The sequence below is a fragment of the Lutra lutra genome, chromosome 6 (assembly GCF_902655055.1).
Source record: "Lutra lutra chromosome 6, mLutLut1.2, whole genome shotgun sequence".
Lineage (NCBI taxonomy): Eukaryota > Metazoa > Chordata > Mammalia > Carnivora > Mustelidae > Lutra > Lutra lutra.
The window spans coordinates 41183712-41198878 of NC_062283.1; the positions used below are offsets into that span (position 1 = coordinate 41183712).

Here is a 15167-nt window from a genome sequence, read left to right on the forward strand (position 1 = left end):
AACACCCACATCAGTGTAAATAACTGAGAAAATGACCCAGAGACTCCCAGAACAAACTCTCCACAGTTAAATGTAGAGAAGAGGCCACATCAAAGAGGAAAAGAAGGGTGGAGATGTGGGACTATTGGTGGGAGGAGGGGGAGAGCTGCAGTCAAAGAAGGGAGAAATAAGATGGTCACACCAGGGAGTACACACAGGGAAGATGAATCCCCATGACATCTAGCTTTGAAAACTAGAGGGGCCACATTTTTTGAGTTCTTACAATCAGCAACCTTAAAACCTGGAACTTTAAATAAGCAGAAGAGCCAAGAGAGCGAGAAGAAATTGAGTTCCTGTCCTTAAACAATGACTCAACAAAGAGCACCATGGAGATACAGCATAGAAGCAGCAGTTTGAAAAATGCCTGGGATATGTGGGAGGGAGAAAAATGTGTATACTAATCCCAGATCTTGTGCTGGAGGGATAGATTTCTCTAGGAACAAAGGACAGGCTCCATCTCCCTCCCTTGCCCCATCTAAACATACACCCTCCTCCAGGAAACAGCTTCTGGCCAACGCTCATTACCCAGCTTGCTAACAGTGCACCATAGACATGCATTCTCTTCTTGCCAGGCCTTCCCTCCACGGTCCCTCCCATAGTAGAACCACACAAACCTTGCTGACACGGGCATTCTAGCTGAACACTTGTGTAGATGCACCCATCCACTGAGCCTCCCTTGGTCACTATAAGCTGCAGGTTCCTTCCCACTAACATGGATATTTCTGGCACCACATGCCCCACACCCACATTCTCCTGCAGTTCAGTGCTATTGCTTCTCTGGCAAGTGCCTGGTCTGAGTTACTTAACCCCAAGGCAGCCCCAGACTGGCCCACTAATAATACAGGAACCAAAAAGTATCAGAACCATTGCAGATGATGGGACTGAAGCAAAAGTGGCTCAGCCACAACAGCAGGGCACCTACAACACACATAGGAAATATCCCTGAAGCTCCAGGGATAGTGAACAAGCTTCTAGTGAACAGGACACATTGCAATACAGGGCACTATAGGACTTCTTCTACATAAGGCCATTACTTTTAAGAGAAATAGTTAACTTTCCTAACACATAGAAACAGACACAGAGAGTTAGGCAAAATGAGGAGAAAGAACAAAAAAGCAACAGGACAAAAGCAAAGCAAGAGACTTAAATGAAATGGAGATAAGTAATATGCTTATAGAGAATATAAAGTAATGATCATAAAGATACTCATGAGGTTTGATAAAAGAGTGGAGAATCTTAGTGATACTCAACAAGCAAATAGAAAACATAAAAAAGAACCAATTTGTGATGAAGAACTCAATAAATGAAATAAAAAATGACAAAGTGGAATAAATAGTAGACTAGAGGAAGCAGAAGAACAGATCAATGACTTACAGGAGAGAGCAATGGAAAGCAATCAGACTCAGGAAAGAGAAAAAAAAATACTAAAAAGTGAAAAAAAGACTTAGGGAATTCAGCAACACAATCAAGCATAATAATTTTCACATTATAGGGATTCCAGGAGGAAAAAAGAGAGAGAAAAAGGGAGCAGAAAAATTTATTTGAAGTAATAATAGCGAAAACTTACCAAATCTGGGGAAGGAAACAGAAATCTAGATCCAGAAAGCACAGAGAGCCCCCAACAAAATCAACTCAAGAAAGTCCATGCCAAGACACATAATAATTAAAAGGGCAAACATTAATGATAAAGAGAGAATTTTAAAAGTAGCAAGAGAAAAGAAAAGTTACATACAGGGGAAATATCATAAGGCTATAAGTTGACTTTTCAGCAGGTCAGAAGGGAATGGAATGATATAATCAGTGCTGAAAGGAAAAAACAAGACCAACAAAACAAAACAAACAAAAAACAGCAGCCAAGAATACACTATCCAGTAAGGCTATGATTCAGGATAGAAGAGATCAATAGTTACCCAGACAAACAAAAGCTAAAGGAATTCATGACCATGAAACTAACTCTATAAGAAATGTTAACTGGGACTCTGAGTGGAAAGGAAAGACCATAAGCAAGAATAAGAAAAGTAAGAAACAGAAAAGCAGTAAAAATAAATATATCTATAAAAATCAGTCAAAGGAGTCACAAAATAAAAGGATGTAAAGTATGACATCATATACCTAAAATGTGGGAGGGAGAGAGGTAAAGAATGGGTTCACTTAAGTTCATTCAATTTAAGTTAATAGAAACTTAACAAAGACTGTTATATGTAGAAGATGTTATATACAAACCTCATGGTAACCACAAATTAAAAATCAGTAATAGATATGTAAAAATGAAAAAGAGAAAGGAACCCAAGTATATCACTAAAAAAAGCCATCAAACTGCAAAAGAAGAGAGCAAGAGAATAAATGACAGAGAACTAAAATAACAACCATAAGGTAAGAAAACGGCAATAAGAACATAACCATCAATAATCACTTTGAATGCAAATGGACTTAACACTCAAATCAAAAGACACGGGGTGATGGAATGGATTAAACAAAAAAAAAGACCCATGTATATGTTGCCAATAAGAGACTCATTTCAGACCTAAAGACACATGCAGATTGAATGTGAAGGAATGAAAAAACATTTTTCATGCAAATGGCAGTGAAAAGAAAGCTAGATAGCAATACTTGTATCAGACAAAATAGACTTTAAAACAAAGATTGTAACAAGAAACCAAAAAGGAACGCTATATAATTATAAAGGGAACAATCCAAAAAGAAGATATAACAAATTGCAAATATTGTGCACTCACCATGGGAGCACCCAAATACATAAAGAAGCTAAAAACACATAAAGGAAGTAATTGATAGTAATATAATAAAAGTAGGGGACTTTAACACCCTCTCACATCAGGGGGCAGATGTTCCACACGGAAAATCAACAAGTAAACAGTGACATCTGATCATTCTAATATTCAGAATATTCCACCTAAAACAGCAGAATACACATTCTTTTCAAATACATGTGAAACATTCTCCAAAAGACATATATTAGGCCACAAAACAAAGTTTAACAAATTCAAAAACTGTGAAGTTGAAGTCATACCATGCATCTTTTCTGACCATAATGCTATGATACCAGAAATAAACCATAAGAAACATCTGGAAAGAATACAAATGCAGGGAGGTTAAATAATATGTTACTCAAGAATCAATGGGTCAACCAAGAAACCAAAGAGGAAATGAAAAATAGATGGAGACAAATGAAAATGAAAACACAATTGTCTAAAATCTTTGGGATGCAGCAAAATCTGTTCTAAAAGGGATGTGTATAGCAACACATTTGTACCTCAAGGAAGAAAGAAAAATCTCAAATACACAACCTAATCTTACACCGAAGAGAACTAGAAAAAGAAAAACAAAACTCAAAGAGAGGAAATAATAAATATCAAAGCAGAAATAAATGAAATAGAAACTAAACAAACAAACAAACAAAAACCAATGGAACAGATCAATGAAATCAGGAGGCAGTTCTTGAAAAGATCAACAGAACTTATAAACTTTAATTAGACTCACAAAAAAAGGGGAGGGGAGGAGAGGACTGAAACAAACAAAAACAGAAATGAAAGAGGAGAAATAAAAAAATGACTCCACTGAAATGCAAAGGGTTATAAGAGAATATTATAAAACCATATATTAAAAAACAGACAATGTAAAAGAAATAGATAAATTAATAGAAACATATAAACTCCCAAAACTGAATCAGAAAGAAATAGAGGGGTGCCTGGGTGGCTCAGTGGGTTAAAAGCCTCTGTCTTTGGCTCAGGTCATGATGTAGCCCCGCATCGGGCTCTCTGCTCAGCGGGGAGCCTGCTTCCTCCTCTCTCTCTGCCTGCCTCTCTGCCTACTTGTGATCTCTGTCTGTCCAATAAATAAATAAAATCTTTAAAAACAAAACAAAATAAAGAAAGAAATAGAAATATATAAACTCCCAAAACTGAATTAGAAAGAAATAGAAAATTTGAACAGACCAATTGCCAGCAATGAAATTGAATCAGTAATTAAAAAAAAGAACTCCCAACCAACAAAAGTCCAGGACCAGATGACTTCTCAGGTGATGTTACCAAGCATTTATTTATTTATTTATTTATTTATTTATTTATTTATTTATTTAAGATTTTATTTATTTATTTGACAGAGAGAGAGATCACAAGTAGGCAGAGAGGCAGGCAGAGAGAGAGGAAGGGAAGCAGGCTTCCTGCTGAGCAGCGAGCCCGATGCGGGACTCGATCCCAGGACCCTGAGATCATGACCTGAGCCGAAGGCAGTGGCTTAACCCACTGAGCCATCCAGGCGCCCAGGTGATGTTACCAAGCATTTAAAGAGGAGTTAACACCTATTCTTCTCAAACTATTCCAAAAAATGAAAAAGGAAGGAAAACTTTCAAATTCATTCTATCAGGCCAGGATTATTCCCATACCAAAGCCACATAAAAAAGACATTGCACAAAAAAGAGAACTACAGGCCAATATCTCTGATGAGCATAGACGCAAAAATCCTCAACAAAACATTAGCTAACCAAATCTGACAATACATTAAAAAGAATCATTCACCATGATCAAGTGGGATTTACTTCAGGGATGTGTTCATGCCTCAATATTCACAAATCAACCAACATGATACATCACATCAATAAGAGAAAGTATATAAACCACATGATCATTTCAATGGATATAGAAAAAGCATCTGACAAAAGTATAACATTCAGTCATGACGAAAAACCCTCAACAAAACAGGTTGAAGTGAACATACCCCAACATAATAAAGGCCATATTTGAAAAATCCACAGCTAACATCATACTCCATAGTGAAAAGCTGAGAGCTTTTCCTCTAAGGTAAAGAACAAGACAAAGCTGTCCATCCTCACCACTTTTATTGAACATAATACTAGAAATCTTTGCCATAGCAATCAAGCAACACAATAGAAATAAAAGGCCAGATTGGTAAGAAAGAAGTAAAACTTCCACTATTTGCAGATGACATGACATTGTATATAGAAAACCCTAAAGACTCCATCAAAAAACGACTAAAACTGACATTAATTCAGTGAGGTCATGGGATACATAATCAATGTACAGAAATTCATTGAATTTCTATATTAATGAAGTAGCAGAAAGAGAAATTAAGAAAACAGCCTTATTTATAATTACACCTCAAATAATAATATATCTAGAAATAAACTGAACCATGGAGATGAAAGACCTGTACTTTGAAAACCATAAAGCTCTGATGAAATAAATTAAACATGACACAAATGGAAAGACATTTCATCCTCATGGATTAGAAGGACAAATATTGTTAAAATACCTGTACTATCTAAAGCAATCTATAGCTTTTTTTTTTTTAAGATTTTTTATTTATTTGACACAGAGAGAGCATGAGAGAGAACACAAGCATGTGAAGCAGCAGGCAGAGGGAGAAGCAGGCTCCTGGCTGAGCAGGGAGCCCGATGTGGGACTCTATTCCAGGACCCTGGGACCATGACCTGAGCTGAAGGCAGACACTTAACCGACTGAGCCATCCAGGTGCCCCAAGCAATCTATAGCTTTAATGCACCCCTATCAACATACCAACAGCATTTTTTCAGAGACTAGAATGAATAATCCTAAAATTTGTATGGAACCACATAAGATATCCAAAGCAATCTTGAAAAGGAAGAACAAAACCACAATCGCAGATTTCAAGATATACTACAAAGCTACAGTAATCAAAACAGTTTGGTACCAACAAAAAAATGGGCACATAGATCAATGGAACTGAATAGAGAGCCCAGAAATAAACCCACGATTATATGGTCAATTATTCTCTGACAAAGGAGGCAAGAATATGCACTGAGGAAAAGACAGCCTCTTCAACAAAGGGTGTTGGGAAAACTGGGCAGCTACATGCAAAAGGATGAAACTGGGATACTATCTTTCATCACACACAAAAATAAACTCAAAATGGATGGAAGACCTAAATGTAAGACCTGAAACCATAAAGATCCTAGAAGAGACAAAGGCAGTAATTTCTCTGACATTGAATGTAGCAAACTTTTTCTAGATACATCTCTTGAAATAAGGGAAACAAAAGTAAAAATAAATTATTGGGATGATACCAAAATAAAAAGCTTCTACACACCATAAGAAACAGTCAACAAAACTAAAATACAACCTAGTAAATGGGAGAAGATATTTCAAATGACATGTCTGATAAAGGGTTAGTATCCAAGTATCCAGTTATATAAAAAAATTATACAACTCAACAGCAAAAAAATACAAATAATCCAATTAAAAATGGGCTGAAGACATGAACAGATATTGAAGACATCGAGACGGTTAATAGAAAAGATGCCGACATCACTCATCATCAGGGAAATGAAAATTAAAACCATACTGAGATATCACTTCACACCTGTCAGAATGGCTAAAATAAAAAAACACAAGAAACAGTAAGTATTGATGAGGATGTGGAGAAAAAGGAACACAGATGCAAATTGGCATAGCCACTGTGGGAAACAGTACGGAGTTTCCTCAAAAAATTTAAAATAGAAATACCATGGGCACCTGGCTGGTTCAGTTGGTTAAGCATCCAACTCAGCCTCAGCTCAGGTCCTGATCTCAGGGTCCTGAGACTGAGCCCTGTATTGGGTTCCACACTCAGTAAGAAGTCTGCTTGAGATTTTATCTCCCTTTCTCGCTGCCTCTCCCACTCGTGCTCTCCCTTTCTCTCTCTCTCTCAAAAAAAAAAAAAAAAAGAAAGAAAAGAAAAGCAAAACCAAAACCTTAAAAAACAATAAAATAAAATAGAAATACTCTATGGTTTAGTAATTGCACTACTGGGTATCTGCCCAAAGAATATGAAGACACTAATTCAAAAGGGTATATGCAACTTTATGCTTATTGCAACATGATTTTTAATAGCCAAATTACGGATGCATCCCAAGTGTCTGTTGATAGATGAATGGATAAAGATGTGGTATATTTATATAATGCAATATTATTTGCCATTAGCAACAACATGGATAGATCTAGGGAGTAAAATGCTAAATGAAATAAAGCAGTCAAAAATAGACAAATACTGTATGATTTTACTCATACATGGAATTTAAGAAGCAAAACAAATAAAAAAAGAGACAAACTGAAAAACAGACTCTTAGCTATAGAGAAAAAATTGATGGTTATCAGATGGGAGGTAGGTAGGGGATAGGTGAAATAGGTGAAGGGTATTGAGAGTACACTTATGATGAGCACTAAGCAATGCATAGAATTATCGAATCACTATATTGTGCACCTGAAACTAACATAACATTGTACATTAACTATACTGGAATTAAAACAAAAAACATATCCATTTTTATTTAATAAAGTGAGCTTAGTAATTTTTGTCTTACCTTTTAAAATAAACACATCTTTATGTAACACCAAAAAAAAGTTTTTATGAAAATTTTAGCTTAAGAAAATGCTCTAAATTTTAGAGATGTACTATGACATCTCTAAATGAAAGCTAGGTTACATTAGCTTTACTTAAAAAATAAATAAACAATAACAATAAAACAAAATAACCAAAAAAAAAGTCAGTGATATCTTCAGCAGCAGAATGAACAATTAAGATGCAAAGCTTAAATTAGTTTGATGGCCAAAGAAATCTGCCACCAATTGTCATATTTGCTTATCTCACATTTCAAGAGAAGAACAACACTTTACAATGTGGTAGAACAGCAAAGTAAGAAAAGGTAAGGAGATAGCAATGATCCATTATATTTTTATTTGTTTACTAAAAGGTCAATATCATTCCACTGGTAAAGTTGTGATAAGATTAAATTTTCAAAAGGGTATGAAATAATAAAGAACTAACACACCAGAAATTATTGAAATAGAAAGGTTAATGTATAATAACTATAATTATCAATTTCCCATTAAGAAATATGACAACAAATCCTTTAAAGTATGCAATCAATCTGAACTAATCCAAAAGTTATGAATTACTTGAAAAAAAATGTTACTAATTATCTTGGCACTTTAGATGATACTTTTCTTTAGCCTCTAAACACTCTCTCTAAAAATATTTTGATAAAGTAAACTTCTTCAGAGAATAAACTGTATTTCCAATATGTTATGCTAAAAAAAATAACAGATTTAGACATTTTATTTCTTCTTATTTTCTTCTTTCATTATTCTCCCCGCCTCTCCTCAGTGGCAGTGACTGACCACTGACTAAAGCCCTAAGGATTGGACGACATGATCTAGCCCTTGCATATCTCTAAAATTTCAATGGACCTTGCTGTGGAATAAACATTAACATATTTAATCATGATACTGGGTGATCAGAAGGACTAACCCTCAGAGTAAAAGGCAGCTGGTTGCCAAGAAGATAGGTACTACCAAGTTGAACTCCAGTTCTGCTATTGATAACTATTTGCAATTTTCTGTTCAGGTCATGTGTTCCATAACTTCATGTTTTTGCACTGAATCGTTCACCCTCCTCCCTTACATTAGCCCATGTTTATATTACCACTCATATTTATTCCTGGTTCTCCTAAATATCTAAACAGAGTTAATGGGTTCATTCCTTGTGCTCTCTTATCTTACACACACACATCACGCTATCACACTGAGTATGTTTGCCTGTATGTCTTTCTGTGCCAATAGTCTTTCTGAATCTTGAGGGTAGTTCCATGCCTTATTCATAGCCTTAGAGTGGTAGTAGAGTAAAGTTTGTTAGAGTGCATTTCAGTTGTGATGTCCTAATTATACCTTTGTAATGTAATACAGTAGAAAGGGCTTTGGAGCCATAGCTGTCTAGATTTTTATTTAAATGTTTCAACTTATTATTTATGTCATTGAACCCATCAGAGACTCAGTTTACCATGTCCCTTGTAAGATTAGAAAAAATATGCTTATAGAGTTAAAATTTCTTTTTAATTTTTTTCTTTTCTTTTTAACTTCAAATGAACTCACGCAAGCATAACAGAGTGAGTACAGCTACTGCATACAGGAAAGCTTGCTTCATCACAGACAGTGTACCCTACATGATCTATTTCTTGGAGACTTTGAACACCTGGTCCCTTCATTCGTTGTACATTAAGTGCATGTCCACTTCAGGGCCCTTGAACTAGCTTTTCCTTTGGCCTGGAAGAGTCTTCCCACAGAAATCCACATGTTTTTTTTTTTTGTTCGTTTGTTTTTTGTCATTTCCTTAGAGATGTCTTACCTGACTCCCTACACAAAATGTTCTTCTTGTCATTCTCAATCAATTTACCCTTCTTCATTGTGCTCAGCCTTACTAACCATTATGTATCTGTCTCTTGGCTTATATGTTTTCTGACCTCTTCCATTAGAATATAAGCCTTGTGAAGAAAGACATCTTTTTTTTTTTTTTAACTGTTACATTCCCTGCACCTAGAGGACTTTCTAGTATGTTGAATAAATGAATGAATGAATATGCCAATGTCCTTCTATGTTTATGTTAGGTCATAGGATTAAGTAAGGCACACTTGAAGCTGTGCTAGCGTGTTTAGTCAACATAGAAAACATTGAAACATAGAAAACACTGGTATCAAACATCGATGAAATAAATAAACTTTCTGACTTAAAAAGGCAGTGTAGCTTCCGGCCTGAAAAGTGTCCTGTTCAGTAGATACAGTGTGAGGAAAGTCGCAAAGAGAAATGAAATTGATAGGGTCTCCCTAAAAAAAAAAAGTCCTAAACTCAGTCTTCAGTTTTGTGCTGGCCGTACAAATCACAGCTGTGATACTCAGAGCTTCAGAGGACTTGAATGTTCTCCATTAGAAATAGAATGTAAGTAACAGATGCTAAGGTAAACATCATCTAACTACTTCAGAACAGCTCCATTATTTTGGCAACCCCTACCTCTGTGAGGGATTTTACCTGCACAGATCTAACATATCCTTCCCTTCAAACAAAAACATAACACTGACTTAAATCTTGCGGAATAAAACAGTTAGTCACGTATTCTATTTGCAATAAAAACTGTACAGAAGGCAGTGGATGGCTCAACTAATCAGAGCTAGAAAAAAGCAGTCTTTCATGCCTGGGTCAGCATCAAATGCAGCCCGAGTCGGTAGTAAATTAACGTCATTGCCATCTGACAGCTGCTCAGCAGGCTTCTGTGAAACGAGTTGTTCTCAGCCCAGCCCTTTGCAGACAGGTGCCCCATCACACCACCAGCTTTCACAATTGGCACTAATTAGTATCCTTCCCGGCACTGTCATTGAAAAGCACCCAGAACAAATATCTTGTAATATTTGTACACACGAGTGTAGACTGTTGGCAGCATTTATAAAGGGTATAAAGAGTGTTCAGTTGAGACAGATAGCCATCCAGAACATATTTAGTTGAAAAACAATTCCAGTTTCTTGATCTTCCTTCTACAACACAAGTAGACTGTCAAAGTTTCTCTCCTTACCTTAAGCCTACACTTTTGCTATTTCTAGAATTACCAATCCCTGTTTATCTGCTGGACTGTTTTTTTCTCTTTTCTGGATGAAGAAATAGAGTTCAGATTCGGGTTGCTCGCCTTACCCGTTCTCCATTTCAAATTGTCCTTTACTTTCACTTCACCTGTCTTGTTTTTATCTCTATGATTTTATGATAGGTCTATGATTTTGAATCCCACCCAATCCTCCTCAATCTTTCCCTCTCATAAAAATACAGCCTGATACAGTATATCTTATTTAAATATTGCTACTTTCCCTTCAACTACTGTCTTCTTTCTGTTTCTCTTCAAAATCAAAATCAGAAGTATGAAATCTGATCTAAAACCCACAATTCTTTAAATTGCAAATTAAACTCAACAATTACCTACTAAGCATTGTCTCTGGAAATCTTATTAGTATATTAAGTTTAAAGAACCGCTGGAGTCACAAACCCTGGATTTAAATTGTGGTTCTACTATTTACCACATAGGTCACTGGACAAATTGTCATTCCCCTAGGATTTTCTGATTTGTCTGTGAAAAGAGACAAATGTCATTATATGTTTGTTATGAAGGATTAATACAAAGCTGAGGATATTTAGATAAAAGATATTCAGTGACAGTTAGCCCTTATTTTCCCATCTTCAATTTCTAAGCCCTCTGAATCTTAGCTATGTATTATTTCTCACATCTGTCCTTTTTACCTATAGGGAAGAGATGCATGCTGGTCTAGGTCTTCAGAACCTCATCACAACAGGTATCCCAACAGGTATCACTAAGTCTCCCATGCTAAACTAACCTAATTTTTCAACTCTGAACATGTCACTTCTTGGCTCAAAAAACAAATATAACTGCCAAAAAAATCATCCATTTTCATATTAAATAAGATATCCTCTCCATTATTTGATTTACAAGGCCATCCAAGTATAACCCTAACCCACATTTCTAATATTTTTATCTCCCTTTATCTCATTGTATCCACCCAACCCTATTTGACATTTTTTTCTACTCTTTTTCTATTTTTCATTTCTTGATCTGTTCTGGCTTCTGAGTGATCTTTTTCTAGGACTAAATTCCAGATTACTAATTCTTTCTTCAGTTGTGTCTAATTGGCTATTTGGTCTCTTCATTAATTTAATGACAACATTTTCCACTTATAGAGGTTTCATGTAATCTTTTTCATATTGTTCCATTCTTCAACTGTTCTTTCCATTCTCTTTTTAAAAATCTCTTAAATCGGGGCGCCTGGGTGGCTCAGTGGGTTAAGCCGCTGCCTTCGGCTCAGGTCATGATCTCAGGGTCCTGGGATTGAGCCCCGCATCAGGCTCTCTCCTCAGCAGGGAGCCTGCTTCCTCCTCTCTCTCTGCCTGCCTCTCTGCCTGCTTGTGATCTCTCTGTCAAATAAATAAATAAAATCTTTAAAAAAAAAATCTCTTAAATCTGTTTAAATGAATGTTATCATTTCTTTCTTATTTTCTGTTATTTTTATTTCTTGCATTGCTAATGATCCTAATTTGCTGATTCTCCCTAATGATATTTGTCATTATTATCAACTCATATTCAGTGAGATGCATTTATTGTTTGGGAGGCCAAGCTGCCAATTTGTAAAAGAGTTGTTACAAACTAGTTTTGAGTGTATTTCTCTTAGGGTGGGGCCCTGAAGCAAGTCAAAGATGCTAGATCATCTCATGCTAATTTTCATTAATTCCTTCTGTTTACGGCTCAGACAAGAAGTTTCAGCTTTTGAAAAGCCATCTGTTTCCTCTTACTTCCAAAACTTTGTATTAACTACGTATTTTTTAGAAACAACCTAGACTTACAGTTTTTCTAGTCCATGAGACCAGAGGAGTCAGAAGAGTGCCAGCTCAACCAAGAACCATAATGTACCCAGGAATAAACCTAACCAAAGAGGTAAAGGATCTGTACTTGAGGAACTACAGAACATTCATGAAAGAAATTGAAGAAGACACAAAAAGATGGAGAAGCATTCTATGCTCATGGATTGGAAGAATAAACATTGTTAAAATGTCTATACTTACTAGAGCAATCTATACTTTCAATGCCATCCCAATCAAAATTCCACTGGCATTTCTCAAAGTGCTGGAACAAACAATCCTAAAATTTGTATGGAACCAGAAGAGACCCTGCATTACTATGGAAATGTTGGGGGGGGGGGGAAACTGGGGGCATCATGTTGCCTGATTTCAAGCTTTATTACAAAGGTGTGATCACCAAGACAGCAGGTACTGGCACAAAAACAGACACATAGACCAGTGGAACAGAGTAGAGAGTCCAGATATGGACCCGCAACTCTTTGGTCAAATAATCTTCAACAAACAGGAAAAAATATACAGTGGAAAAATGAACAGTCTCCCCAATAAATGGTGCTGGGAAAATTGGACAACTATGTGTAGAAGAATGAAACTTGACCATTCTCTTACACCATACACAAAGATAAACTCGAAATGGATAAAAGACCTCAGTGTGAGACAGGAATCCATCAGAATCCTAGAGGAGAACATAGGCAGTAACCTCTTCAACATCAGCCACAGCAACTTCTTTCAAGATATGTCTCCAAAGGCAAAGGAAACAAAAGAGAAAATGAACTTTGGGGACTTCATCAAGATCAAAAGCTTCTGCACAGCAAAGGAAATAGTCATCAAAACAAAGAGACAACTCCCAGAATGGGAGAAGATATTTGCAAATGACACTACAGACAAAGGGCTGATATCCAAGATCTGTAAAGAACTCCTCAAACTCAACACTCAAAAAGCAGATAATCATGTCAAAAAAATGGGCAGAAAACACGAAGAGACACTTTTCCAAAGAAGACATACAAATGGCCAACAGACACATGAAAAAATGTTCATCATCATTAGCCATCAGGGAGATTCAAATCAAAAACCACATTGAGATACCACCTTGTATCAGTCAGAATGGCCCAAATCAACAAAATAGTAAACAACAAGTGTTGGAGAGGATGTAGAGAAAGGGGAACCCTCTTAAACTATTGGTAGGAATGCAAGTTGGTGCAATGACTTTGGAAAACAGTGCAGAGATTCCTTAAGGAATTAAAAATAGAGCTTCCCTATGACCCTGCAATTGCACTAATGGGTCTTTACCCCAAAAATACAGATGTAGTGAAAAGAAGGGCCATCTGTACTCCAATGTTCATAGCAGCAATAGCCACAGTTGCCAAACTGTGGAAAGAGCCAAGATGCCCTTCAACAGACAAATGGATAAAGAAGATGTGGTTCATAAATACTACGGAGAATTATGCCTCCATCAGAAAGGATGAATACCCAACTTTTGTATCAACATGGATGGGACTGGAGGAGATTATGCTGAATGAAATAAGTGAAGCAGAGAGATTCAATTATCATATGGTTTCACATACTTGTGGAACATAAGGAAAAACATGGAAGACATTAGGAGAAGGAAAGGAGAAGTGAATTGGGGGAAATCGGAGGGGGAAATGAACCACGAGAGACTGTGGACTCTGAGAAACAAACTGAGGGTTTTGGAGGGGAGGTGGTGGGGAGTTAGATGAGCCTAGTGGTGGGCACTAAAGAGGGCACGTATTGCATGGAGCACGGGGTGCAGTGCATAAATAAGGTATCTTGGAACACTGAAAAAATTAAAAAAAAAAAAAAGAGTGCCAGCTCACTGCAGGGGAATAGAGGCTAGGGGCTAAGACACCCCCTCACTGCTCGTTGGGAGGAGACTCTGGTCAGTATCTCCAAAAGGGCTTTAGAATCTTAGGCTCCAGCACCTAGAACTCACATATAATCTGAAACTCTCATAGGTTGCTGAATCATCAACTCTCCCCTATAGCTCGAGTTAGGCTTTCTTTTTATTCCAAATTTCTTACATCTAAATATCTCCCTATCTTTCTTTTGAGCCAAGCTGCAATGCAATATTTGCAAATATATCTTGTTGTAGTTTATACAAAAGTCAGTATGATCTGTGAAGTTTTAGCTTGGTCTGTCCCACTGTTCCACTATTGTTATAGGTTCCTAATACCAACCAGACTGAACTACTCACCATTTCCCAAAGAAAGTCCATGGATCCTGCCTTTGCTCCCTGACTTAGGCTCTTCTGAAACTTTAAGTGTTCCCTCCAAATATACTTGTTAAATTGTTATCTTTTCTCCCTCTTTCCTGAATTCTTCTCAGATAAATGCAATCATGATATGATCTCTGGATTCAAGCCTCAAAGAAGTAATCTTGCTCTATCTTACATTATTATAGTGTTTGTGTTCTTATCTTATCTATTGTACTAGATCATAAACTCCTAAAGGGCTTGCACTTTCTTATTCAACTATGTGTCCCCTGTAATTTCTATCTCACTGTCTGCACACAAAGGTACCTGCTCAAAGGGCTTGCTAAATTAAACTGAAGCTCCAGAAGGATTTTCCCTTCTGTAGCTATCAACCTCACTAGCTGACAAGGTAAAAATATAGCAGTCCTTGATGTTTCAAAACAATGAAATATATAATAATGGGGAAATTTTACATCCCCTGACACAACTGCCTTTTAAAAGATATCTAATTATGTAAAAAGGCAAGTGATTTAAGAAATTTTAAACAACTACAGTTATAGTTCTATAACTGCTACCTTTTAGAACAAAATAACAAAAATTGCAACTACAATAAAGGAGTTATTGAGAGCTTATTAACTGGCAAGTATGGGATAAAATTTTTACATGAATGATCTCATTTGATTTTTAAA

At 36.4% G+C, this 15167-nt stretch overlaps 1 protein-coding gene across 5 annotated transcripts in view; it reads right to left on the bottom strand.

Annotated features, from left to right (window-relative positions):
• ADGRB3 (adhesion G protein-coupled receptor B3) overlaps positions 1-15167 on the bottom strand; it is a 727154-nt gene that overhangs the window by 370343 nt on the left and 341644 nt on the right. The window lies entirely within an intron of this gene.